The sequence below is a fragment of the Triticum aestivum genome, chromosome 4B (genome assembly GCF_018294505.1).
Source record: "Triticum aestivum cultivar Chinese Spring chromosome 4B, IWGSC CS RefSeq v2.1, whole genome shotgun sequence".
Classification (NCBI taxonomy): Eukaryota; Viridiplantae; Streptophyta; class Magnoliopsida; order Poales; family Poaceae; genus Triticum; species Triticum aestivum.
The window spans coordinates 474,523,452-474,544,426 of record NC_057804.1 but is presented as its reverse complement, the minus strand read 5'-3'; positions in this window follow the sequence as shown (position 1 = coordinate 474,544,426).

Genomic DNA, 20,975 nt, shown 5'->3' with positions numbered 1-20,975 from the left:
ACCAAGTACCTGCCGCCACCGCCGGACTCGATGCACTGGCACATGCACTTCGATGGATCCAAAATGCGTCTCGACCAAGGGGTCGGCATTGTGTTGTCTTCCCCGAAGGGCGACCGACTTTGCTACGCACTCCAGATCCACTTCGCAGCCTCCAACAACGTAGACGAGTATGAAGCCCTTGTGCATGGCCTCCGGCTTGCCAAGGAACTCGGCATCCGGCGCATCCTGTGCTACGGCGACTCGGATCTGGTGGTGCAGTAGTGCTTCGGCGAGTGGGACGCCCGCGACCCCAACATGGCAAGCTACCGCTTCCTCGTCCAGAAGCTGTCCAGATTCTTCGTGGGCTGCGAGTTCCTCCATGTCATGCATGCAGAAAATGAGGCGGCAGACATGCTCGCCAAGATCGCCTCGTCCCGGCAGTCCATCCCGTCCGGCATCTCCCTCGAGCACCTGCACAGTTGTCCGTCAAGCCATCTCCGGACTCCGAGTCCATCTATGTTCTGGACAACCCGACCACACCCCAACCTGGCCCGGGGGCTTCCGAACCCAGCCCGGGGACTGCCGAACCCAGCCCAGGGACTGCTGAACCCGTCACGGGGGCTGACGCTGTCGACCCGGCCATCATCACCCTCGACCCGGCCGTTGCCATCCCCGACCCGGGGGCGACTGATCTAATGTAATATAGCGGGGTTTTTATGCCCTAAACTACGGATGTCGTGTTCTCCACAGGGACTAGGCGACGACGACTATGTTCGGCTAAATCTAGGTGACCCAATTGAATGATGAAAACAGAAAATAAACCTAACACTAACAAGGATCAACAACAAAGAAAATAAAAAAGAAGCAAAGGGAGATGAAGATTATCTTTACTCTATCTTTTTGATATTTTTGTTATGCTTGAGAAAGAAAATGCTAAAACAAGCAAACATCAAACAAAGGAATTAAAAAGACATGAACATATATATATATATATATATAACAATTAATAGGGGGAAGAAACAAGGTTGTAGGACAGAACATAAATGTATCACATCGCAGACACACACATATGTATATATATAACAGGTACTTGAGACAACATAAAAATCACATGTACTGGAGCTATCACAGGAACTTACAAACTGAAATTTTCTGCAGCAAGCAGTACACAGGCTATATGTATAACATAGAGACACCACTGAATCACAAAAGTTTCACAAACTGTAATCTGAATATTGAATAGTTTTACACATCTCAAAAACACCGAAAGCACATTCAACACAGATGCAGAGGTTCAGAGCTGAACAGTAGCAGAGGTTCAGAAGAGAGACAGCAGCAACGGAGGTGAGAAGCAGAGTGCAGAGAAGGAACCTGGGAAAGAAGAGCAGCAGCAGTTTTAAGAGGAGGAGGAGCAGAGATGCAGCAGTAGAGACGTGGGGAGTGGCAAAGCGCAATAGCAGCAGCAGGTTCAGAGAAGGAGCAAGACAGCGGGGATGCGGGAAGAAGAAGTAGAAGAGCAGTAGCAAGGTTAAGAGAGGAAGAAAGGTGGAGGAGCAGCAGCAGGGGAGGAAGAGAGAAAGAGCAGCAGCGCGGGGGCGTTCACGCGGATGACCAGACGCCCGCGCTGCCCTTGTCTGATCAGGCGCGCAAGATGCGGCGGTGGCTGGAGATGGTGGTGAGTGGTGGATCCTGGTGTTGGATGGTTGGGTGGCGCGGTGGTGCTGGTGATGGTGCGGTGGCGCGACGACACGCCGGCCTGGCCGCGGCGGTGACCGGAGGTGGAGAAGAAAGGGATCGGGGGAGAGAGATGAGATGCCAGGCCTCTGGGGATCGAAGGCCACCTAGGGATTTTGACCCCTCTCGATCAGATTTGCCCATATTGCACTTTGGCCCTTCTCTTCTCTTCTTTTGGCTCAAGTAGATCCCTCTCCTCTTTAGCTAGCCCCTCAGGATACTTCTTATCATCACACACAAGTCCATTCTTCCTTCTCTTCTTTTCACTTGACTAATTTTCTTAGCCACCTAGTCTAGATCTTGGAAGTTTATAGTGCCTTTGCGCACTTTTCTGCAAAAGAAACAAATGACGAGTAAATGGTCTTTTATATGATTTTCATCCAAATATATCAGAGTTCATAGTAAGAATGGATGAACATATATCAACAAATTGTGTATATATGTGCCAAAATTATGTATATGAAATGTGCTTATCAGCGACTCAACCCGGCTCAGGGGCTGTCGCTCCGAAACCCGCCCTGGCGGCCGTCTTCGCTGTGTTAACGGCCCCATCTTGGGCCCTGCCCATCTCGGAGTTCCTGGAAAATGGGGTCCTCCCCATGGACAAGACCGAAGCCCGGCAGGTGCAGCGCCAGGCGTCTGCCTACAGCATCATCAACAACGAGCTCATCAAGTGCAGCTCCACTGGCGTGTTCCAACATTGTGTCAAGCAGGACCAAGGCATTGAGATCCTCCTCGACATACACCAGGGCGAGTGCGGGCACCATGCCGCCTTGCGATCTGTGGTGTCCATGGCTTTCTGCCATGGTTTCTACTGGCCTACAACCCTCCAAGACGCCGAGTCACTCGTTCTCAAGTGCCAGGGATGCCAGTGCTTCAGCAAGCGCAGCCACCAGTCGGCGTCAGCACTCTGGATGGCCCTTCATGGTCTGGGGACTCGACATGGTGGGGCCCTTCAAAACCGCCCGAGGCGGCATGATGCATCTGCTGGTGGCAGTGGACAAGTTCACCAAGTGGATCGAAGCACGGCCAATCAAGAAGTTGGACGGGCCGACGGCCGCCTGGTTCATCAAAGACATCGCGGTGTGCTACGGCATGCCAAACAGCATCATCACGGACAATGGCACCAACTTCACCAAGGGCACGCTCGCGCAATACTACTCCGTCTCCGACATCCGCCTCGACCTGGCTTCCGCTGCACACCCGCAGTCCAACGGACGGGTCGAGCGGGCCAATGGCCTCATCCTATCTGGCATCAAGCCACGGCTCGTCGAGCCGCTCATCCACTCACCCAGCAGCTGGCTCGACGAGTTGTCGGCCGTCCTCTGGAGTCTCTGCACCATGCCAAACCGGTCGACCGGGTTCACCCCATTCTTCCTCGTTTATGGAGCCGAAGTCATCATCCCGACCGACATCGAGTTCGACTCTCTGTGTGTCGCGATGTACACTGAAGCCGAAGCCAAGGAAGCCCGTGAAGACGGCGTCGACCTACTCGAAGAAGCGCGCCTCCTGGTGCTCAGTCGTTCAACCATTTATCAGCAAGGCCTGAGGCACTACCACAGCAAGAAGATCAAGCCCCTCACATTCTACGAAGGAGACCTCGTCCTCCGACTCGTCCAAGAGCAAGCTGGCCAGCACAAGTTGTCCCCTCCATGGGAGGGCCCATTCATCGTCAGCAGGGCCTTGTGCGATCGCAACACCTACTACCTCATCAACGCCCGCAAGTCAAACAAGCGCAAGAGAGACACCGCCAGTGAAGAGACAACCCGACTGTGGAACGAAGAACTCCTCCGCCCGTTTTATAGCTAGTTGTATGCACGTATGTATCGATGCCTTTTGTAATCACATGAAACTATGGAGTCCCCGAACAGCGCTCGGGGGATGCCATTTTCCGACCAAGTTATTATGTCTCCTACATTTGCGCATCACTTTGCTCTTAAAAACCCGACCACCGGTCCGACTCGCTCGACCCAGGGGCTCGGGGGCTGGCCGGCTTGGTCACCACCCGCCACCTTCCTTGGTGATTTCTGACACGTTAGGGATGCCGTGGCCCCCCACTTCGCCCTAAGCCACAAAACTGGATTCGGGTGCTGGCTGGCAAGCACAACAGGCCAGAGCACCAGCACGCCTCAAACACTAAGTCAAGGGTCGCCGGGTCGCCCAACCCGGCCCGTCACTTTAAGTGGCCGCACGACCGGCTGCCCGCCAACCGGCTTCGCCAGATTGCCGCCAACCGGCCCAATGGGTGTTTCGCTTGCGCTCAACGTTTTGAAAGCCTAAGTACCACACACTCCTCTCAAAGACCGAACTCCTTGTCACGAACCGTAGCCTCGGCCGTCAGACTCACGGGGGGGAGGTTCAAGAGAGGAAGGTCACAAGAACACGACTCAAAAAGTGAAAAGCAAAAGCACATGCATCCACGAAATATACACATCACAAATCTTAAAGGACGGGCCTAAGGCCAGAGTTCATTACACCCGAAAATCCCCAGTGGGTGGGTGGACCTGCTTCCTAACAGAAATTTTCGCTAAGATATGACAGAGCGGCCTCAGGCATCTCCAGCGCCGGGTCGCGCAGCTGACGGCTCCCTCTCGGCACCCCCGTCGCGGCAGACGTCCGTCTCCTCGGAGCTTCCCTTCAGGTCGTGCAGAAGTAGGCCATAGTCGTCGCCAGGCACGACTCTGCCATCCTCCGCCCGCTCTGGGTGGAACTCGTCGTGGAAGGTGAACACGGTGATGTAGCTGGCTCGGGCAGCGATCCGTCCGGCCTGCGCCTGCAGCAGGTCCACCGAGCCGGCCTTCTGGCCCATCAACGCATCCAGCTGCAGGTCCGGGTGCCAGGACACCACAAACCTAAGCGCCATCTCTGCGCCAGCACCAGCGGTGGCAACGCGCCACTCATGGAGCCAGTCCGGCCCCATCTCCAACCACTGGCCAGCCGCTTGAAGCTGTTTGGCGCGATGGAGCCCGGCCAAAGGGACGCCGTTATCATCGTGCCGGCCTGAGAAAGCCGCCCCATCTGCTCGCCCAAGACTCGCAGACGAGCCTCGGTGGCGGTCGTGATCTTCAGGAAAGTCCAAGCCACCTGTGGGTTAGTTCCGGAGCCAACGACCCCCAGCGGGTCGCACTGAAAGCGGACGGCTTCCTTTGCCAGCTGGCGCGTCTCCGGGAAGGCCCCTGTCAGGAAGCAAAGCAAGTCAAAAATCACCAAGGACAAGAAGGCGGGATCCCAACCCGGCAGAACTCAAGAAAAGCACTTACTGGAGAAGGACTCTTCCAGGTCCTGCGCTTCAAGCAACGTACCACGCCGCTCCCGAGCAATGGTGCGGTCACACTCCTAGAGCGTTCTCTCCAAGACGGCCACCTTGTCAAGGGCCTCCTTCAGCTCAGCATCCTTGTCCTCGGTCGCCTTCTCGGACTCCTCACGGTGGCGGGTCTCCCCTTGACAGGCCTCCTCCATCGTGGCCATCAGCCCGTTCAGGCGCTCCACCTCAGCCTGGAGATGGCCCTTGTCGTCGGCTAGCTTGTCGCGCTGCTGGTCCACCTCGGCCAGGGACCGCTGCACCTCCACAACCTTGGTGGCTTCTGCCTTGAGGCGCTCCACCTCGGACTCAAGACGGCTCTTGTCGCCTGCCAGCTGCTCCTGCATCCAGCTGGCTTCGTCGAGTGACCGCCGGGCTACCGCCGCCTCCGCCTTCGCCTGCACCACCTTGGCTCCAAGATGACCGGCATCAACGACAAGCCGGTCGTAGTGGAGGCCGGCCCGAAACAGCTGGGTCTTCCTTGAGCTGCCGATACTTGCCCAGGAGCCGGTTGAAGGCGCTGACCCGGTAGGAATCCAGTTGCTGCAAAAAGGCAACAATCAACACAAGACAGCAAATTAAGATTTGACCCAACTACTATGTAGTTGGCCCAAACCTCGGGGGCTACACCCAGTGGGTACGCTAGTGTGCCCCCACAAAGAAGAAGCCACAAAAAAGATAAAAGCTGAAGACAAGGAAAAGAACTTACCAGCACGGCGCGCTCCAGCTCCCGCGTCTGCTCCACCTTGGCCTGGGCGAAGGCCTGGATCCGGTCTGTCCACCCTCGTAGATGGTGGCTGACGGCATCCATCGCCGCCTCCTCCTGGGTCTGGGGCCCGAAGACCTCGTCGGCCCCTTCCCGTGCCGGCGGCGACCCGGCGGGTCGGCGCCCCCTGGCTTGAGTACCAGGGTGTGCTCTCCGCCGGCCGCTCCCCCCGCGGTCGGCGTCTCCTCAGACGCCCTCTCCGGTGCCACCACCGGCTCGACATCCGGGGTGGCCTGCGGCACCACCACCAGCGGCGCCTCGCTCCTCGACGCTCGGGGCGCCATCTGCAGCGCCTCCTCCAAGACGGCATCGCCGCCGCCTCTATCGACCTCCGCCCGCTCGACCGCGTCAATCCGTGGCAGGGTGTCATCCTCAACAACCACGACCTCCTGGTCGAGGTCCATCACCTCCGCACGGCCTCCTTGGCCGCGCTCCCCCACCGAAGACGGCTCGAAGACCGCCACCACCACCCCCACTGGCATCTCCGGCCACGCCGGCTCCTCGCCAGCTCGCGCCCACGTCGCCACGATGTTGGTCCAGGCCTGGGCCGATGCCTCATCCAGCTCCACCTCGGCCCTGTTCCAGACCCACCAGGCCAAGCCTTCGGTGTCGCCGGGTCCATGCCAAGATCCGGATCCACGGGCTCCTCCTCCTCATCTCGATTGGCGGCGGCGGACTGGCTCCTCCGAAACGCGTCGCCCTCGGTGGACGTGGCGTCCGCCGCAGCCCTCGCCCGCGAGATCGGCGACCTGAAGTTCAAGACGAAGTAAACAACAAGCAGGGCCGCTCGGCCACTCGGACCCAAGCAAGAGAGAAACTTACCCCGACAACACCAGAACAGTGGGCATCGCCGGCCGCTCTTGCGGAGCCCCACGCCTCCTCTTGGCGGCCGGCCTCGCACCCCCGGCCGGGTTCGCCGCGCGCTTCACGGCCGGGGACCGCGGCATGACGTTGTCCTTCCCGTGCGTCCGGCTCACCGCCGGTGCCCCCTCCCCCCCCCCCCTCCTGCGCGACGACCAGGCATCGCCTGCGCTGCCGCCTCCTCCGCCCAGCGCCACTACATCAATGGCTCGCGTCAGCATTACCCACGCCGCATCGCGCCCAGCAACTTAAGGAATATGAAAAACAAAGCTTACCCGCATGGCGCCCTGCGCCGACGTCAAAGGCCGCCTCCTCCCCTCCGTCGTGGGCTGTGGGCTCCTTCGACTCGGCCCGCACCACCTGCGACGGTGCCCGGGCGTAAGGATGCCAGATGGTGTTCAGAGCACCTCCAGTGTCGCGTCGGGACGAATAAGAAGATGTGCAGCAGAAAATATGGAGACCAAGGACTCACCATGGGCGTCGGGTTCGCATGGCTGTACGGTGGCTTGCCGAACTGCCAGTCATCCCACAGCACGGCCTTGGAGATATCATTGACCCGACGTGTGACCTGGTATGCCCCAGGCGCATGACCGACATGTGGTTGGGGTCCTGAAGACCAATCATCTAATCGATGAGGCAGCTACGTTGCTGTAGCCGCAGCACCCCGCGCATGATGAAGGCGGCGATGAGGTCGGTGCCGGTGAGCCTCTCCCGCGCCTTCATCTTCGACACCCGCTTGCAGAGGTTGAGAATCTCCTATGAGGGATCCCTGGGGTAATAATCCCAGTTCCGCTTCGCCTGCGGCGGCGCATTGACGAAGGGCGGCAAATTGATGTGGTCTGCGCCGAGGTTGTGGACGTAGAAGAAAGAATTCTGCCATTTCTTGGCAGAATCCTCCAGTGGCATCTTGGGGCAATCAGCGCCCGACCGCTTCGAGATAACGACGGCCCCGCAGTCGGACATCTCCCCGGCCCTCGGCCCCTGCTGCTTCAAGGAGAAGAAGCGCACCCAGAGGTCGATCATAGGCTCGACCCCGAGGTACCCCTCGCAGAGGGTGACGATGCCCGAGAGCTGCATGATGGTGCTGGTGCCAAGATGATGGGGCTGGAGCCCTAAGAACTCTAGGAAGTCACGGAATAAGGTGCTCGCAGGAAGGCCAAACCCGCGCTTGAAGTGCGGGAAGAAGACCATGCACTCCGTGCCCTTGGGCTGCGGTTCTCGCTCGCCCTGTGGCAGGCGCGCGCCAACATCCGTCTCCCCCGGCAAGCGTCTGGTGGTACGGAGGTAGGCGATGTCATCGAGGGTGACGGTCGAGCCCATCCACGAGCCTGATGGCAGCGCCATCGATGAAGAAGGAAGAAGGAAGGAGAACGACGATGAAGGTCTGCTCGAAATGGCGGGCATTGCAGCACCGCGGTCGCAGGAAGCAGAGAGAGGATGAAGAGGCAGGGGAGTGTGAGTGAGAATGATGTCTGCCGTCCCCCCTCGCCCCAATTTATAAGCCCCGGTTCGAAATGTGGGGAAGTGGGATCGTTTGCGCTCGCCCCTCCCACTTCCCCGCAATAAGTGTGCACGTATGCACGCAATAACTACATGGGGAAGAGCAACCGACTTGCGGACACCGCAATAAATCCACGTGCGTGGGCTAAGGGCGCGTGGCAGCGGGCCCCAACGCATCGCCCAGTCCCGTCACACGCGTGGTCTGTCAGGCCCCTCCGGCTTCCAGGCGCCATGTGGCGCCCGCGTGAAGCCCAAGGGATTGCCTCAAGATTCGGCGGACCCTCTGGTTTCCCGCCCCTGCCGGGATGCTGCGATCCGGTTTCCGGAAACCGGCACACAGTGGGTGTTACCAGACCCGGCGGCCGCAAGATTCGCCTCCTCAAGGGGGGGGACTGTGAAGGCCCTCCCGTCCAAAGACAGTGGACCTTCACAGCTTCAGGGAATACTGTCAGGGGGATGAACCCCGGGCAGGCAACGGAACGCGGATCCTTTTCAAAAACAATAGGGCCAGCATCGCCCCTCAAGCCGGCTCGCGCTTGGCCGGGTCGCCCGACCCGGCCAAGCCCCTTGACCCGGCCGAACTCTCCAACCCGGCCAAGCTCCTCGACTCGGCCCCAACAACCAGCTCAAGGCGGCTGAACCCGGCACACCAAGACTTCCCCAACAAGCCAGCTCCACCCTTGGCATGTTCCAACCCAGCCACGGGTCAGCTCCCGTCCGTCTAGTCCATATGATGGGACGAGTCTCCATCTACCGATGACTGAGGCAACAATGCTCCGCCCATGCCTCCGGTCAGCCGAAGCGTGGCAACAGTGCCCCTCACCTACCCGCTGACCGGGGCCGGCATAGTAACAGTGCCCCCGTCGTCACTGCTGACGCCAGCAAGCGGCAACCTAACAGAGCACCACTATACCCGACACAACCCGGCCACTGCCTGACGATCGACAAGATGGCTCACAATGCCCCTAAGCAAGCGGGGCCCACACCTAGGAGAACTCGGCGAGCCCTGGCACCCGGTGGATCCCATCTCTAGGTTCCCAGACGCTGACAACCTGGCCCTACGGCCCTGTAACATTACCATTGTTCCCCTAGGGGGTTGGCCTATAAAACCCCCCAGGAGCCCTCATGCATACGGGCAAGCATGCAGAGAAGTAGCCAACCGATCAGTAGAACACACAAACACACACAGGGAGAGGAAGCATCCTAAGCCCTGGCCAGCCCTCCTTCTTCCTCCAAACATCTCTAGGAGCAACTCTGTACTGTTGTATATCAACCACACTCGGCAGGACTAGGGGTCTTATCTCTCCGGAGAGCCCCAAACCTGGGTATGTCTTGCGTCCCACGCTCGCTCATGCCGACTTTGCCTCTGGAACCCGCCAGTGCCCTTGAGCCTCCTCCTCTCTTTAGCCATCCCTTGGCATCTGCCATGCGCCCACCATGACAGTGTGTGATAACATACCTATCGCAAACACATCGATAGATTAAATGTTTGTGATATCCACCTTTATTCGCAAACACGACTATAGCGGTGTAATCGTTTCGGAAGTCGCTCTGATAAAAAATGTGTGTGATAACATACCTACCGCAAACACATCGATAGATTAAATGTTTGTGATATCCACCTTTATTCACAAACACGACTATGGAGGTGTAATCGTTTCGGAAGTCGCTCAAATAAAAAACGTAACGTCGAGACATAGCATGTGGGATAGGCGCGACTTCTTGTATGTTTATTCTATGGCGATTGTTAGTAGCCACTCGCCTATCCCCAACGGTGTTTGGTTCGTGTGGGAAGGACCCCCCTTATCAACCACACTCACTAGGCGACGATTTAAAACTCTATCGCGGAAAGGGGTTAAAACCGTTTGTATAGCACGTAACGGTACCAGTGTTGCCTTAGTCTGGTCAGGGCAGCTCTTGGCAGAGGAGATAGGTGAGGAAGGGCGCAATCCATGGCGCGATTACTGCCATGACTTCATGATCCGAAGATGTTTCTTTGATTGCCGAGCCCCCAATGATTCCGTCGTATGGTTTGGTGATTGGGGGAATGATCATTCCTGAATCGTTGGTACCGGCGTCCTTGCCGTCATCCTGCCACACCACGGACGGCTTGAAGAGTCATTCCAAAAAGGTGTTCTTAGGAACGGATCACGTTTAGCACCCATTCGAGCAAGGACATCCGCGGCTTGATTGCTGCTAGAGACATGATGGAACTCCAGCCCCTCAAACCGGGCGAATATTTTTAGGATGGCATTGTGATATGCTATCATTTTTGGGTCTTTTGCATCGAATTCATCATTGACTTGAGAGATAGCGATATTAGAGTCTCCCTGTACCTTGAGCCACTGTACACCCATTGATACTGCCATCCGAAGTCCATGCAATAGAGCCTCGTATTCGGCTGCGTTGTTAGAGTCAGTGTACATATTATGCAGTATGTACCGGATATTGTCATTGGTGGGAGATGTGAGAACCAATCTAGCCCCCATTCCGGCAAGCATTTTGGAGCCGTCGAAGTACATCTTCCAATGCGAGTACGTACTATGCTCTCTAGGGAGCTCGGCCTCCGTCCATTCAGCCACAAAATCCGCCAACACCTTAGATTTAATAGCTCAACATTATTGATATATGATTTTGAAAGGGAGGATCTGAATGGCCCATTTGGCTATACCTCTTGTAGCGTCCCTGTTATTAATTATATTATTCAGGGGTACTTCACATGCCACCGTGAGAGAACACTCTTAAAAATAGTGTCGGAGTTTTCGGGATGCCATGAAAACTGCATAGGCGATCTTTTGGTAATGTGGATACCTTGTTTTACACGGGGTCAGCACCTCGGATACATAGTATACTGGCTTTTGCACCTAGAGCTTGTGACCCTCTGCCTCTTATTCAACGACGACGACTACACTAATCACCTGGTTAGTGGCCAAAATGTATAGCAACATTGGCTCACCAAAGCTGGGTGCCTGATAACCCACAAGTATAGGGGATCAGTTGTAGCCTCTTTCAATAAGTAAGAGTGTAAAACCCAATGAGGAGCCAAAGGTAGAACAAATATTCCCTCAAGTTCCATCGACCACCGATACAACTCTACGCACGCTTCATGTTCACTTTACCTAGAACAAGTATGAAACTAGAAGTACTTTGTAGGTGTTGTAGGATAGGTTTGCAAGATACTAAAGAGCGCATAAATAAAAAGTAGGGGATGTTTAGATAAAGAAGCAACTAAATTAGTTTTAGTAGAGAGCTTTTTGTCACGAGAAAGTTATTTGTCCCTACGCAGTCGATAACTAGACCGGTAATCACTATTGCAATTTTATATGAGGGACATGCATAAGCTAACATACTTTCTCTTCTTGGATCATATGCACTTATGATTGGAACTCTAGCAAACATCCATAACTACTAAAGATCATCAAGGTAAAACCCAACCATAGCATTAAAGTATCAAGTCCTCTTTATTCCCATACGCAAACAACCTACTTACTGGGGTTTGTGCTTCTGTCACTCACGCCACCCACCATAAGAAAATCATGAACATATTGCAAACCCTACAGCGGGGATCCCTCACACTTGCGTGACACGGAGAGCACCATAGGACAACACCAATAATAAAACATGCAACTCAAACCAATCACGATCATCAATCAACCCATAGGACAAAACGGATCTACTCAAACATCATAGGATATCCATACATCATTGGGAAATAATATATAGCGTTGAGCACCATGTTCAAGTAGAGATTACAGCGGGGAGAAGAGGTGTTACACCATTGCGTAGAGGGGGAGAGAGTTGGTGATGACGGCGGCGAAGTTGTTGTTGTAGATCACCGTCACGATGATGGCCTCAGTGGCGTTCCGGCGCCACCGGGAGAGAGGGGAGAGAGCCCCCTCTCCTTCTTATTCTTCCTTGACCTCCCCCTAGATGGGAGAAGGGTTTCCCTCTGGTCCATGGCCTCCATGGCGGTGGAGGGGCGGGAGCCCCACCAAGATTGGATATATCTCTCTGTTTCCTTCTGTTTCTACGCTCCCTGATTCTGGCCTTTCACCGTTTCTTAAATTCCCGGAGATCCGTAACTCCGATTGGGCTGAAATTTTAACACGATTTTTATCCGGATATTAACTTTCTTGTGGTGAAAGAAGGGCACCAACCGCCTTACGGAGTGGCCACAAGGACCAGGGGCGTGCCCTATCCCCTAGTGCATGCCTATTGTCCTTGTGAACTCCTCGGGCACCGTCTCGCGTTGATTCTTTTTCCCAAAAATCACATATGTTCCAAAAAAATCTTCGTAAGTTTTTATCGCGTTTGGACTCTGTTTGATATGGATTTTCTGCAAAACAAAAACATGCAACAAACAGGAACTGCCACTGGGCACTGGATCAATATGTTAGTCCCAAAATAGTATAAAAAGTTGCGAAAAGTATATAAAAGTTATAAAATACTAGCATGAAACAATCAAAAATTATAGATACAACGGAGACGTTTCATCATCCCGAAGCTTAATTCCTGCTCGTCCTCGAGTAGGTAAATGATAAAAAAATTGATGTGGAATGCTACCTAGCATAATCTTGATCATGTATCTAATCATGGCATGAATATTAAGACACGAGTGATTCAAAGCAGTCTATCATTTGACATTAATACAATAATACTTCAAGCATACTGATAAAGCAATCATGTCTTTTCAAAATAACATGGCCAAAGAAAGTTATCCCTACAAAATCATATAGTCTAGCTATGCTCCATCTTCACCACGCAAAATATTCAAATCATGCACAACCCCGATGACAAGCCAATCAATTGTTTCATACTTTTGATGTTCTCAAACCTTTTCAACTTTCACGCAATACATGAGCATGCGCCATGGGCATAGCACTATAGGTGGAATAGAATATGATGGTGGGGGTTACATGGAGAAGACAAAAAGGAAGAAAATCTCACATCAGCTAGGCAAATTAATGGAAAACGGAGATGCCCATCAATCGATATCGGTGCAAGTGAGTAGGGATTGCCATGCAACGGATGCGCTAGAGCTATAAGTGTATGAAATCTCAAACCGAAAACTAAGTGGGTGTGCATCCAACTTGCTTGCTCATGAAGACCTCGGGCATTTGAGGAAGCCCGTCATCAGAATATACAAGACAAGTTCTATAATGAAAAATTCCCACTAGTATATGAAAGTGACAACATAGGAGACTCTCTCTATGAAGAACATGGTGCTACTTTGAAGCACAAGTGTGGTAAAAGGATAGCAGTGTTGCCCCTTCTCTCTTCTTCTCTCTCTTTTTGTTTTGTTTTTGTTTTTTGGGGCCCTCTCTTTTTTGGACCTATTTTTATATATTTTTATATTTTTCGTCTGGAGTCTCATCCTGACTTGTGGGGGAATCATAGTCACCATCATCCTTTCCTCACCGGGCAATGCTATAATAATGATGATCATCACACTTTTATTTACTTATAACACAATATTACAACTTGATATCTAGAACAATATGACTCTATATGAATGCCTCTGGCAGTGTACCAGGATGTGCAATGATCTAGCATAGCAAAGATAGAAAAAACGGACAAGCCATGAAAATATCATGCTAGCTATCTTACGATCACGCAAAGCAATATGGCAATGAATGCTCAAGTCATGTATATGATGATGATGATGGAAGTTGCATGGAAATATATCTCGGAATGGCTATGGAAATGCCATAATAGGTAGGTATGGTGGTTGTTTTGAGGAAGGTATATGGTGGGTTTATTGCATCGGTGAAAGTTGCGCGTTACTAGAGAGGCTAGCAATGGTGGAAGGGTGAGAGTGTGTATAATCCATGGACTCAATATTAGTCATATAGAACTCACATACTTATTACAAAAAATCTATTATCTATCAAAACAAACTACTACACGCATGCTCCTAGGGGGATATATTGGTAGGAGAAGACCATCGCTCATCCCCGACCGCCACTCATAAGGAAGATAATCAAAAAATAAATCATGCTCCGACTTCATCACATAACGGTTCAGCATACATGCATGCTTCGGGAATCACAAACCTTAACACAAGTATTTCTACCAATCCACAATTACTTACTAGCATGACTCTAATATCACCATCTTTATATCACAAAACTATTGCAAGGAATCAAACATATCATATTCAGTGATCTACAAGTTTTATGTAGGATTTTATGACTAACCATGTGAATGACCAATTCCTGTTGACTCTCTAAATAGTTATAAGTGAAGCAAGAGAGTTTAATTCTTTCTACAAAAGATATGCCCACGCTCTAACAAATAAGTGAAGCAAAAGAGCATTCTACAAATGGCGGTTTTCTATGTGTAAAGAAACAGGCAATCCAAACTTCAAATGATATAAATGAAGCACCTGAAGCATTCTATAAAGCCATACTCAAAAGTTATAAGTGAAGTGCATAGAGCATTCTATAAATCAACCAAGGACTATCTCATACCAGCATGGTGCACTACTAAAATAAAAATAAAAAGCACACGACGCTCCAAGATTTATGCATATCATGTGATGAATAAAAATATAGCTCCAAGTAAAATTACCGATGATCGTTAAAAGAAAGAGGGGATGCCTTCCGTGGCATCCCCAAGCTTAGTTGCTTGGGAGTCCTTGAATATTACCTTGGGGTGCCTCGGGCATCCCCAAGCTTAGGCTCTTGCACTCCTTATTCCTTCATCCATCATGATTTCACCCAAAACTTGAAAACTTCGATCACACAAAACTTAACAAAAACCCTCGTGAGGTCCGTTAGTATAATAAAACAAATCACCACTTTAAGTACTATTGCAAACCCATTCATATTTCATTTTTGCATTTTAGCTACTGTATTATAACTCCTCGATGGCTTATACCACCAATAAAATCGATAGTTTTATCAAAACAAGCAAAACAATGCATCAAAAACAGAATATGTCTTAAACAGGAGAGTTTGTAGCAATCTGAACATCTACCATGCGTTTGTAACTCCAAAAATTCTGCAACATTAGGAAAAAATAAAAAGTTTGTATAGAAGTAATGTGCAAAAAGTTTCAGAACCGTTTGACTTCCCAATAAAACATGTAAATTCACGCGCTACAACCAAAGTTTTTGTTTTTCCACTGCACATACCAAACAAGCAATCTAATCATCCTAAAGGAAAATCTTGGCACATTATTTTTATAATACAATGAATTTATACAAGGGTATAATTATTTTTGTTCAAAAGTTTCTATAATTCAAGATTTGCAAAATTTCCGTCGGCATGAAAAAAGTTCAAGGAGCTCCCCCACTTCAACGATGCCCGTCCTTCTTACTTTCACTTTTATTTTTGAAAAGTTTTAGGTTTCCCACTTTATTTTTTTGTTTTTAAACTTTATAAAAGCACTCAACAGAAATAAATGACTCTCTAAAACTTTCGGGTTGTCTCCTGATGTCTACTACACAACCTTGTTCTTGTAGACGTTGTTGGGCCTGCAAGTGCACAGGTTTGTAGGACAGTAGCAAATTTCCCTCAAGTGGATGACCTAAGGTTTATCAATCCATAGGAGGCGTAGGATGAAGATGGTCTCTCTCAAGCAACCCTGTAACCAAATAACAAAGAGTCTCTTGTGTCCCCAACACACCCAATACAATGGTAAATTGTATAGGTGCACTAGTTCGGCGAAGAGATGAAGATACAAGTGCAAAATAGATAGTAGATATAGGTTTTTGTAATCTGAAATAATAAAAAAACAGCAAGGTAACAAGTGGTAAAAGTGAGCGTAAACGGTATTGCAATGATAGGAAACAAGGCCTAGGGTTCATACTTTCACTAGTGCAAGTTCTCTTAACAATAATAACATAGATAGATCATATAACAAGCCCTCACCATGCAACAAAGAGTCACTCCAAAGCCACTAATAGCGGAGAACAAACATAGAGATTATTGTAGGGTACGAAACCACCTCAAAGTTATTCTTTCGGATCGATCTATAAAAGAGTTTGTACTAGAATAACACCTTAAGACACAAATCAACCAAAACCCTAATGTCACCTAGATACTCCATTGTCACCTCAAGTATCCGTGGGCATGATTATATGATATGCATCACACAATCTCAGATTCATCCAACCAACATAAAAGTACTTCAGGAGTGCCCCAAAGCTACTACCGGAGAGTCAAGAACGTGTGTCAACCCCTATGCATAGGTTCCCAATGTCATGAAACCCGCAAGTTGATCACCAAAACATACATCAAGTGGATCACAAGAAATACATCAAGTGTTCTCATAAAAGACTCGATCCAATAAGATAACTTCAAAGGGGAAACTCAATTCATCACAAGAGAGTAGAGGGGGAGAAACATCATAAGATCCAACTACAATAGCAAAGCTCGGGATACATCAAGATCGTGCCATAGAGGAACACGAGAGAGAGAGATCAAACACACAGCTACTGGTACATACCCTCAGCCCCGAGGGTGAACTACTCCCTTCTCGTCATGGATAGCGCCGGGATGATGAAGATGGCCACCAGTGATGGGATCCCCCTCCGGCAGGGTGCCGGGAAGGGCTCCCGAGAGGTTTTTGGTGGCTACAGAGGCTTTCGGCGGCGGAACTCCCGATCTATCTTCTGTTCTGGAAGTTTTAGGGTACGTAGGTATATATGGGTGCAGGGGGTACGTCGGTGGACCTCTGGGGTGCTCACAAGGCAGGGGGCGCGCCCAGGGGGGCGCCCCCCACCCTCGTGGGCAGCCTGGGACTCCCCTGACATGCACTCCAAGTCCATCAGGTTGCTTTCCTTCCAAAAATAACTTCTCCAGTTGATTTCGTTCCGTTTTGACTCCGTCTGATATTCCTTTTCCTCGAAACACTGAAATAGGCATAAAACAGCAAATCCGGGCTGGGCCTCCGGTTAATAGGTTAGTCCCAAAAATAATATAAAAGTGGATAATAAAGCCCAATATAGTCCAAAACAGTAGATAAAGTAGCATTGAGCAATCAAAAATTATAGATACATTGGAGACGTATCAAGCATCCCCAAGCTTAATTCCTGCTCGTCCTCGAGTAGGTAAATGATAAAAAAGAATTTTTGATGCGGAGTGATACTTTGGCCTAATTTCAATGTAAATCTTCTTAATTGTGTCATGAATATTCAGATCCATAAGATTCAAGACAAAAGTTCATATTGACATAAAAGTAATAATACTTCAAGCATACTAATAAAGCAATTATGTCTTCTCAAAATAACATGGCAAAAGAAAGTTCATCCCTACAAAATCATAGAGTTAGGCTATGCTTCATTTTCATCACACGAAGATGTTCCCAACTTCTATACCCCCGATGACAAGCCAAGCAATTGTTGCATACTTAAATAATCTCAAACTTTTTCAACCTTCACGCAATGTATGAGCGTGAGCCATGGATATAGCACTATGGGTGGAATGGAATATGATGATGGGGATTGTGTGGAGAAGACAAAAAAGGAGAAAGTCTCATATTGACGAGGATAATCAACGGGCTATGGAGATGCCCATCAATTGATGTCAACATGAGGAGTAGGGATTGCCATGCAACGGATGCACTAGAGCTATGAATGCTCAACAAAAGAAAACTAGTGGGTGTGCATCCCACTTGCTTGCTCATGAAGACCTAGGGCATTTGAGGAAGCCCATCGTAGGAATATGCAAGCCAAGTTCTATAATGAAAAATTCCCACTAGTATAAAAAATACAACTTACGAGACTCACTACATGAAGAACAAGGTGCTACTTTGAAGCACAATATATGAGACTCACTACATGAAGAACAAGGTGCTACTTTGAAGCACAAGTGTGGAAAAAGAGATAATAGCATTGCCCTTTTTATTTATTTTCTCGTTTTTTGGGCCTTTCTCTTCTTTTTTTTGGCCTTTCTCTTTTTTTTTGTTTGGGCAATGCTCTAATAATGATGATCATCACACTTCTATTTATTACAACATAAGGATTATGACTCAAAACTTAGAACAAGATATGACTCTATATGAATGCCTCCGGTGGTGTACCGGGATATGCAATGAATCAAGAGCGACATGTATGAAAATTATGAAGGTGGCCTTGCCACAAATACAATGTCAACTACAAGTTCATGCGAAAAGCAGTATGACAAAAGTAATGTATGTCATATGAACGGAACGGTGGAAAGTTGCATGGCAATATATCTCGGAATGGCTATGGAAATGCCATGATAGGTAGGTATGGTGGCTGTTTTGAGGAAGGTATATGGTGAGTGTATGGTACCGGCGAAAGTTGCGCGGCACAAGAGAGGCTAGCAATAATGGAAGGGTGAAAGGGTGCGTATAATCCATGGACTCAACATTAATCAAAAGAACTCATGCACTTGTTGCAAAAATTTAGAAGTCATCAAAAATTAAGTACTACGTACATGCTCCTAGGGGGATAGATTGGTAGGAAAAGACCATCACTCGTCCCCGACCACCACTCATAAGGATGCACAAGCCAGGTACACTTCATGTTTCAAATTTGTTACACAACTTTAACCATACGTGCATGCTACGGGACTTGCTAACTTCAACACAAGCATTCTTTAAATTCATAATCACCCAACTAGTATGACTTTAATATCACTACCTCCATATCTCAAAACAATTATCAAGCATCAAACTTATCTTAGTATTCAACGCACTCAAAAGAAAGTTTCACATATCTTGAATACCAAGTATATTAATATTAAGAAAATTACCATGCTATTAACGACTCTCAAAATAATATAAGTGAATCATGAGAGTTCATCTATTTCTTCAAAATAAAACTACCACCATGCTCTAAAAGATATAAGTGAAGCACTAGAGCAAATGACAAACTACTCCGAAAGATATAAGTGAAGATCAATGAGTAGTCGGATAATTGTGCAACTATGTGAAGACTCTCTAACATTAAAGAATTTCAGATATTGATACTTTATTCAAACAGCAAGCAAAGCTAAAGAAAACTACATTGCAAGGATAGCACAACTCATGTGAAGAAGCAAAAACTTAGGCTCAACCGATACTAATCGATAGTTGTTGAAGAAGAAAGGTGGGATGCCTACTGGGACATCCCCAAGCTTAGATACTTGAGACTTCTTGAAATATTATCTTGGGGTGCCTTGGGCATCCCCAAGCTTGAACTTTTGTGTCTCCTTAATTCCTCTCATATCATGGTTTCTCTTTTTATCAAAAGCTTCATTCACAATAGACTCAACAATAACTCGTGAGATAGGTTAGTATAAACCAATGCAAAACCTTATCATTTTCTACTGTAACAAATCACTTAAATTATTATTCAACATTGCATACTAAATGCCTCTGTATATTTAATACTCCTATCCTCAAATAGAATCATTAAAGAAGCAAACATACGCAAACAATGCAAACATAACAGCAATCTGCCAAAATAGTACAGTCTGTAAAGAATGCAAAAGTATCAATACTTCCCTGACCCCAAAAATTATGAACTAAAATTCCCACTGTAATAAATTTATCAGAGCTTAATATGCAAAAATATTCAACGTTATACCATTCTCTGACTTTTCTAGGGAATTTTTGCAACAGCGGTAAACTTTCTGTTTTCAAACAGCAACATGCATACTAGCAAAATAAGCATGGCAAAGGCTATCCTTGACTTTTTTATTGAAACTAAATATTAAAAACATTATTATAACTAACAGCAAGCAAAAACTAGCAAAATAAAATGACGCTCCAAGCAAAACACATATCATATGGCAAATAAAAATATAGCTCCAAGTAAAGCTACCGATGAACGAAGACGAAAGAGGGGATGCCTTCCGGGGCATCCCCAAGCTTAGTTGCTTGGTTGTCCTTTAATATTACCTTGGGGTGCCTTGGGCATCCCCAAGCTTAGGCTCTTGCCACTCCTTATTCCATAGTCCATCGAATCCTTACACAAAACTTGAAAACTTCAACCACAAAAAACTCAACACAAAACTTGTAAGCTCCGTTAGTATAAGAAAATAAAACCACCACTTAGGTACTGTAATGGACTCATTCTAAATTCATTGGTGTAATATCTACTGCATTCTAACTTCTCTATGATTCATACCCTCCGATACTACTCATAGATGCATCAAAATAAGCAAACAACACAATGAAAACAGAATCTGTCAAAAACAGAACAGTCTGTAGTAATCTGTATAAAACGTATACTTCTGGAACCCCAAAAATTATGAATTAAATTTCTGGACCTGAGCAATTTGTCTATTAATCATCTGCAAAAAGAATCAACCTAAAAGCACTCTCCAGTAAAAAAATGGCAGCTAATCTCGTGAGCGCTAAAGTTTCTGTTTTTCACAGCAAGATCACATAAACTTCACCCAAGTCTTCCCAAAGGTTCTACTTGGCACTTTATTGAAACAAAAGCTATAAAACATGATTACTACAGTAGCATAATCATGTGGACACACAAAAACAGTATGGATAAATATTGGGTTGCCTCTCAACAAGCGCTTTTCTTTAATGCCTTTCTAGCTAGGCATGATGATGACAATGATGCTCACAAAAAAGATAAGAATTGAAACATAACGGGAGCATCATGAAGCATATGACTAGCACATTTAACTCTAACCCACTTCCTATGCATAGGGATTTTGTGATCAAACAACTTATGGGAACAATAATCAACTAGCATAGGAAGGTAAGACAAGCATAGCTTCAAGAATTTAAGCACATAGGGAGGAAACTTGACATTATTGCAATTCCTACAAGCATATGTTCCTCTCTCATAATAATTTTCAGTAGCATCATGAACGAATTCAAAAATATAACGAGCACCTAAAGCATTTTTTTCATGATCTA